At 47.3% G+C, this 8,331-nt stretch overlaps 1 pseudogene; it reads right to left on the reverse strand.

Moving 5' to 3' along the window:
- Positions 1-5,961: 5,961 nt before the first annotated feature.
- Positions 5,962-8,331, reverse strand: part of LOC123097124 (uncharacterized acetyltransferase At3g50280-like) — a 20,926-nt pseudogene continuing 18,556 nt past the window's right edge.

The raw sequence follows: 8,331 nt of genomic DNA on the forward strand, positions 1-8,331 counted from the left end.
TGGGAGGTTCCTATCCCCCTCCACGGCGTCGAGGACGGGAGCCAGCAGCTGCACTCCAGGCTCGCCGCCGGAGAGGACGACGACCTCATCCACCTCGTCGTCAGAGTCGTCAGAGGGCTCGTCCTCATCATCGTCACTGGACTCGCCGTCAGAGTCGTCAGAGGGCCCAAGGACCCATGGATTGCGCCTCTCCCAGTAGGCGTTGTTGATCGGGGCTGGGACAGCGAGGACGGCGTTGGTGACGTGGTCCGCGGCGGTCGGCACCGTGGTGGATGAGCGGTACATCCACCATCGGGCGCGCTGCCTGGGGTCGGGGGAGAGCTGCACCTCGCGCATCGCCCACAGCAGAATGGTCGGCGGCGGGATGGTGCGACCGGCAGGGAAGGTACGCTGCTTTTCAGCAGCTGTCATCACCTTCACGAGGCCGTGGGCGTGGTTCCTCAGCATCGCCAGACTGGGGAACCAGCGCCCGATCTCCCTGTATTGCGCGCGCATCTCCTGGTTGTTGCCGGCGAGAGCTTCGATGGCCAGCTGCCAGTCCATGGCGACGGCGGTGGGGGTGGTTGTCGGCGGCGATTTCGACAGGAGAGAGGGGGAAGTGGAGTGGGCGGTGCGAGCGGCGAGTGGGCAGAGAGAGTGGTGGGTGGACACGTATTAAAGCCGTAGAATCTGAAACGTCTGGTGTTACTCAACGCTGCCGGCTAACAACATATAATAAGTTTGGCCGATGCTAGTCAAACAAATCACAAGCACTAGCCCATTGGTATTGAACGCATGGTTACAACCAAATGGTCCTGGGTTCGAGCCCCAGGCCAGACTTTTTTTGTGCAGATTTTTTTTTCTAAAATGAATTTGGCAGTAAATGGCAATGTAACTTCTAAACTGTTTAAATGGCAATGTAAAACAAATAAAACAAGTTAAAACAATTTCAAAATGCACCTAAACCATACATTCAACATTGTCCACAAGTTCACATGTCTGAATTTAAGCAGGCTAGTAGCACAACACACATTTAGTAGCAGAACACAAACTTAGTACCATACACTCAAACTAAGTAGCAGAACACAAACTTAGACACAGAGTTCAATAGTTTCCACTAGCATTGAAATAGGATGCAAACTTACTAGGAGGTTTCCTCTTCCTCTTGCCTGCCAATATCCCTGGTTCTTCAGTGGATGTTCTTGGTGCATTGAATGTTCTTGTTGATGTTGATCCTCTTGGAGCTCTTGTTGATGCTGATCCTGTTGCAGGTGCTGGTGAAGACCTGGCTGCTCCTGCTGAAACTGTTGATGTTGAACCTCTCTTATTTGCTGCTGTTTTTCTGTTCCTCATTGCTTTAGGAGGTGGAGCAGATGATGCTGGCATCTGTGAAGTTTGCTGTTGAGGTGGTGGTTGTGGAGGTGGATGTGTAGCACTAGAGGAACCCCTAAAAATTTCTCTATTCTCCTGCATGACAAAATTAAATTAGTTAGTAAATAGACCAGAACTAAAATAATTAAACAAAGAATGCATCATTTTTGAATGACCTGATGTAAGTTCTTTCTCATCTCAAGACTAGGTTTTAGAGCTTTCCCACAGTTTGTATATCTGTGGCCTTGTAGACCACAATTGCTGCATGTAATTGTTCCCATCCTGCTTGTGTCCTTTGGTGCAGGCACCTCAAACTGGCCCTTTCTCCTAGCTGTCTATTTCTTGCCTGCTTTTTCTTTGAACACTGGGGGCTCAATATCCTGAGTATGGGTGTCAGGCCAGAATTCAGGACCAGGGACAGGGTACACTATGTCTTTGTATGCTTCAATATATAGTGGTTTTTTGAAAAATTCATGCACATAGTCCTCTGGGTGCATGTGAAGTTTGCTCATTGCTGCTATTGCATGACTGCATGTCACACCTGTCATGTCCCACCTCCTGCAGTCACATGATTTAGTAGCTATGTTCACACAATACTGATTTTCAGCACTAGACACTTGCCAGATGTCAGGACCAGCCCTATGTGCCTCACAAAATTTGGCATATTTCTTATTCTCCTCTAGTTTCTCTGAATAGTTGGGTGTGATCATCCACCTGCTGTTCTCTGTTTTTTCCCTAGTCTTCTGCCTTTTGATCATCTGCTTAGTCCTAATTCCTTCAAACATAGTCCTAATTGGTTTGGCCCTAACATCAAGGATCATTTTGTTGAAAACCTCACTAAGGTTGTTCACAACAAGATCAGTTTTGCAATTGTAATCCATTGCAGACCTACACCAAGTCTCCTTTGGAATTTTTTTAAGCCACTTCCAGGCATCCTCACACTCTGCTTTAAGCTCTGCCATTGCTAATTCATGGCCATGTTTGGTGAATGAGTAGCTAGCCTGATCTATTAGCTTCTTTAGTTCTGCTCCTCTGAAACCAGCTGACTGAAAATTTGCATATACGTGCCTGAGGCAGTATCTCTGAGGGGAATCAGGGAACACCTCATTTATAGCCTTAAGAAGACCCTGATTGTAAATTAATAACCATGGTCATGAACAAAAAGAAATAAAGCTACTAATGACAATATATATCTGAACTACTGGCTAAGATAGGGTGCATACCTTTTGCCTGTCAGAAATAATGGTGTAGGTTCCAAATTTGCTACCACTTCCAATGCTGTTCTTAGCTGGGTTAGGAACCATGTCCAACTCTCTGAATCTTCCTTATCAACCACACCAAAGGCTATGGGGTAGATGTTGTTGTTGCCATCTCTTCCTGTGGCTGCAAGAATTTGTTGTCCAGTAGTTAGCTTGATGAAGCAACCATCAAGCCCTGCATCCATACCCAAATTAGCTACCATAAATTTACAACAAGATATTTTGAACAAAATGCAGTTATAGATTTACCTATAAAGGGCCTGCAACCATTAAGAAATCCTTGCTTTGATGCATACAAGCAGTAGAACATGTATTTAAATCTAGGAGTTGGGGCAGGGTTTTCTGGGTCCTCAAATGTTGTAACTACACACCTGCTACCAGGGTTTGTATCAAGAACTGCTTGTAGGTAGTCCCTCAGTCTATAGTACTGCTCCTTCTGGTCACCTTGTACAACCTTAATAGCCTTCCTCCTAGCCCTATAGGCCACACTCTTTGATACATCAACAGAAAAATTGACTTTGCTGTTTTTAATAAGTGAATCCACAGGTGCTCTAGGATCTGCTCTAAGAGAAGGCTCAACTGCTTTGGAAAGCCACTTAGTAGTAACCTTTGTGTTCTCTGCTGATGCTGGACAAGTGTGCTCCATGTTACACTTCTTAATGCAAAATGTTCTTTCATGAGCTATCCTGGAGGCACACATGTAAAATTCACATCCATGCTCTCTCTGTGAACACCAAACAATAATTCTTGTTGGAGTGTTCCTGTGGTAGTGAAAAGACCTCAAAGTCCTTATATGAAAATCTCTTAATGCTTCTCTGAACTGGTAAACACTATCAAAACACAAGCTCTTGCACAAGAGTAAATGTGAATTGGGAATTGAGGGGTCAAAATATAGCCTTTCCTTCATCTTTTTCTTACTACTCTTTGTCTTTGGCTTCTTCATGAGGTATGGTAGTTCAACTTCATCTTCTTCTTCCTCATCACTTATGCCTGCATCACCAGCAAAACAAAACTCATCTGCTTCAGGAAACCAATCTTCAAAACGTTTTATCTCTACCTCATTGTGACATCTGCTAGTTGGACCAGGATTCTTCACATGTTTCACAATAGCAGTAGTTTGCAATGTTGTATCCTCTTCAGAGGCACACTCTATTTCCATTTGTTGAACAGCTTCAGCACTCCCATCTGAATGAACTGAATGCTCAGAACAAAATTCAGACACTTCAGTGTCTCCTTCAAAGTGGTCCAAATCTGCCTCTCTTTGAATCCTGCTCCTCTCAAGCTGAGCCTTTCTATCATCTTTATGCACAACCATTTTCACACAACAGCTCTCTTGAGTGTTCATGTAATTCTCATTAGCCTGTGTACTAATTCCAGGTTCAACATCTCTCACAACCCTTATGTTCACAACCTTGACATGATGAAAATACTCCAACATTTCATGAACACTAGCTTCATTACCTAAATACTTTACTCTTTCAAATCCAATTCCCTCCTCCTTCACATAGTACATGTAATCACTCTCCCCATAACCTTCACTAGCAATGAGTGATTGTAGAGTAAGCAAAGAAATATCTGACTCAACTATACCCCTTTTCACAGGGTTTCTTCCTTCTAAATGAAACCATATATCCCACTTCTGGTCAGCCAAACTGCACAAATAAGTGCTCATGAATTGAATTGAAATTGACTGAGCTACAACTGCAATACAGTTTACTACACTTGTCCAACTAACAGAAACAAACACATCTTACTAATCTGCCAGATTGAAGCAGCTAACCAAAGGCCCAGCAGATGATACTTGCATACCTGCAACCCATTGGCGATGACTGGGAGAGCGGTGCCTCCGGCTGCTGCGAGCCAGCCTGCGTTGAGAAACTGGTGCTCCCCAACCAATTATCGACTGAGCCGCTGGCCATCGGTGGAGGCGCGGGCGAGGCAGCAGCGTCCAAACTTGTGTCAACGCCGCCAGCGTCGCCGCCGCCAGCGTCGCCGCCGCCAGCGCCGCCACCCTCCGAAATCAACGACGACATGGCGGCCACCACCTAGTTCAGAGAGAGGGAGAGGAGGGAGAGAGTGAAGCGAGAGGGGAACGAATCAGATCTTGACCCGCACCCGACCGACAGCCGCCGTTCCGACAGCGGACGGGCCGATAACGGCCGTCAACGCGCGGCGGCCGTCCGTTAGCCTGCGTGGCAACTGATTCGCGGGCCCAACCGGTCAGATTCGAGGTTAGCGCGGGCGAAGCGAGCGCTTACGCGAGTTGGTAGTTTTTTGCCACGGTTTAGGACAAATTTGATATTTTTCCGCACAAAAACGTAAAGTGGTAGTTTTCCGTCACATGTCCGTGAAATGTGGTAGTTTTTGGTTAAATACTCGAGAAAAAGACCTTTTAAGCCTCCCCAGTATCGAGCCATACTCTCCCACATGATCAGTCCAAAACACGAGGCATTGCTTTCATGCACTTTTTATATGCCGCCGAAATGCATCTTGAAAATTGCAGCAAGAGGAAGAAGATGCTTTGAGGAGGCAATGCAAATTGGAAAAAAGGACTTGGCTATAAAAAATATATCTTGAGGTGGTATTAGCTCAGCTGAGAAGAAAGTTTGGGGTAATGAAGCACGTGAGAGCTGAGTCAAGAGAAAACGAAGGAACTTGATAAGATTTATCAAGAGTTGAAAGAGAGATGAAAAAACTTGAATCTATTACTTATTGCGTATTGAAAGATCAATAATGAGCTTGAACATGCCAAGAAAGAACTTATGATTGAGTGACCTTATGAACCTTGACATCAATTACATGACCAGTACAAGAATTAAAGCTACACAGTTAGGGCATGTACAATGCATAGCCCCAGGGTGATGCCTCGCATGCCATGTAGGTTCGGATAGCAGGTAAAGTAGGTTCGGATAGGGAAGCGGGATCCTCTGCAGGAGGCGGGTGCTTGGAGAGAAAAAATGTGGTCTAGTGTCAAAAGTTGAAAAGGTTGGACTGAAAAGTAGAGATTCATGTGTACTATTTATTTTCTACTCCCTCCGTTTCTAAATATTTGTTTTTTTAGAGATTTCAAATGGACTACCGCATACGGATGTATATAGACATATTTTAGAGTGTAGATTCACTCATTTTTCTCCATATGTAGTCACTTGTTGAAATCTCTAGAAAGACAAATATTTAGGAACGGAGGGAGTATTTTTTTAATGAGGCCCAGTAGTGGTAGCTTGCATTGGGGAAAAATAAATAAATATAGGTGCCTCAAACTACTTTTTGTCATGGGACATCTGTATCCATATGCCACCATTGTACATGCCCTTACATCGGTCGGTCGGTCGGCCGGCCTAGGAGACGGAGATCACGGCATGGTGGCGCTCATGAATTCATAGTCGGCGACTAGCCTTGCGAGCGCGTCCATGGCGAGGTACACCTCCAGCGCAATGCTCCCCGCGCCGCCCTCGTACGCTCTTGTGGCTCACCTTGTTCCCTGCGCCGCTCCGCACGGACACCGGCGCTCCCCATCCAAAGTCGTTGCCGTACACGTTGAACCGCAGACAGTTCCCCATGATCAGCAGCGCGAGAGCGCCGGCGGCAACCCGAAGCTTGGCTCTCGGGCCCAGGCCGCGAGTTCCTCCCACTCGCACGCCCCGTCGAACGATGCCACGACCCGGTTCAGCAGCCAGGCCGCCCGGCCCAGCCCTTTCTCCAGGATCTTGCTGGCAGTGAAATCGGCCGTGACGAGCGCGGCCACGTTGCCAGAGTAGGCCGTCGGCACGCCGTCCACGCGGCCCCGACATCCTACCTGGAGGACGTACCGCGTCTCCTCCTCAGGCGCCAGCCTCTGGCGTGGCACACCGCGCGCCACAGGTGCGCGAGCATGGCCTGCAGCGAGGAAATGGTGGTGCCGGATCCAGACATGTCAGCGTTCGCCTTCGACACCAGATTCTTCACGCTCTCCCCGGAGAAACGCACGAAGCATTCCTGCACCGGCGGGCGCTGAGCATAAGCACGTCGACGTTGCCCCACGATATCGTCCAGCTTGCCCAAGGGTACATGGATGGGGACGACGCAAACCTCCTCGAAAGGCTTTCGCCCCGCTTTATACATAAAGCAATCGCCGAACCAAGTACACGACCGAACAATACAAGATGGTGGGGCAGCTTTCACATAATGCCGATCCTCTGGTAAACGGATCACGCAGGACTACTACGCTAGCAAAAGAAAGCAAAGGGAAACCGAGTACAACGGCACACAGCACCCTAAACACCTAAGCTCCACGACAACGCCTTCAGAAGGAAAAACGACGTAAAGCGTCGCCGCTGCCGAGTCCATAAGGGACAAGGGTCTTCACCCAGAACCCTGGCACGAAGAGGAGCACCACGACAACGTCTTTAAGAAGAAAGCGGTGCCCACAAGCGTCGCCATCGTCGGCGCCAAAGCGCAGAGCTTTCACTCGGAAGCTCCCCCGGCCCGTGCCACAAGAGGTCTTCAAGACAGGCGTAACGAGTTCAGCTCCGCAGGTCCGGATAGGGGCGACGCCACTGCCAAGGGCAAGGAGAGCGCCCGAGCGACCCACTACTACCCTCCTATTGCCCACACGACCAAGAGGGAGAGCCACCACCACCACATGGAGCCCGCCGGAGAGCCAATCATGCGGACCGCCATCCGGAGCTGCCGCTCTGGCATCCACGTCGTAGCCACCGAAAGGAAATATGCCCTAGAGGCAATAAGAAAGTTTTTATTTTATATTTCCTTATTCATGATAAATATTTATTAGTCATGCTAGAATTGTATTGATCGGAAACCTTAATACATGTGTGAATACATAGACAAACACTGTGTCCCTAGTGAGCCTCTACTTGACTAGCTCATTGATCAAAGATGGTTAAGGTTTCCTAACCATGGACATGAGTTGTCATTTGATAACGGGATCACATCATTATGAGAATGATGTGATGGACATGACCCATCCGTTAGCTTAGCATATTGATCGTTCAGTTTTATTGCTATTGCTTTCTTCATGTCAAATACATATTCCTTCGACTATGAGATTATACAACTCCCGGATACCGGAGGAATGCCTTGTGCGCTATCAAACGTCACAACATAACTAGGTGATTATAAAGATGCTCTACAGGTATCTCCAAAGGTGTTTGTTGGGTTGGCATAGATCGAGATTAGGATTTGTCACTCAGAATATCGGAGAGGTATCTCTGGGCCCTCTCGGTAATACACATCATAAGAAGCCTTGCAAGCAAAGTGATCAATGAGTTAGTTGCAGGATGATGTATTATGGAACGAGTAAAGAGACTTGCCGGTAACGAGATTGAACTAGGTATGAAGATACCGACGATTGAATCTCGGGCAAGTAACATACTGATGACAAAGGGAGTAACGTATGTTGTCATAACGGTTCGACCGATAAAGATCTTTGTAGAATATGTAGGAACCAATATGAGCATCCAGCTTCCGCTATTGGTTATTGACCGGAGAAGTGTCTCGGTCATGTCTACATAGTTCTCGAACCCGTAGGGTCTGCACGCTTAACGTTCGATGACGATTTAGTATTATATGAGTTATATGATTTGGTGACCGAATGTTGTTCGGAGTCTCGGATGAGATCACGGGCATGACGAGGAGTCTCGAAATGGTTGAGAGGTAAAGATTGATATATATATATATATATTCGGACGCCGGAAGTGTTCCAGAATGTATCGGGTAGTTATCG

Source organism: Triticum aestivum, chromosome 4D (genome assembly GCF_018294505.1).
Source record: "Triticum aestivum cultivar Chinese Spring chromosome 4D, IWGSC CS RefSeq v2.1, whole genome shotgun sequence".
Taxonomy (NCBI): Eukaryota; Viridiplantae; Streptophyta; class Magnoliopsida; order Poales; family Poaceae; genus Triticum; species Triticum aestivum.